The following is a 339-nucleotide window of genomic DNA, read 5'->3' on the forward strand; positions in this document are numbered from 1 at the left end:
TCTAGGGAAATTAATAGCCATCGTGATTTTTCTTGATCCTAACAAAGATGGTGGTGAAGAGAAGAAAAGAGAAAGAATAGCAGGCGATGGAGGGGACAAGAGAGGGGGGACTGTGTAAAAAACATTAGAATAATCCTTGGAAATTAACTAGATACATTTTTAAAACTTCCTGGGATGGAAATTATGTTCTAGGCGTAAATTAATACCTTCTCTTTGAAACGCCAAACAGGTGTTTTCAGCATCTGCTCTCGAACTCTTCCATCAAAATATTAGTGTTGTGAACACTGTTTATTTTGTGGGAAGCGCAACTTCACTTTTCTTTTTTTTTTTTTTTTTTTT

Source organism: Propithecus coquereli, unplaced genomic scaffold (genome assembly GCF_000956105.1).
Source record: "Propithecus coquereli isolate 6110/MARCELLA unplaced genomic scaffold, Pcoq_1.0 Scaffold51, whole genome shotgun sequence".
Lineage (NCBI taxonomy): Eukaryota > Metazoa > Chordata > Mammalia > Primates > Indriidae > Propithecus > Propithecus coquereli.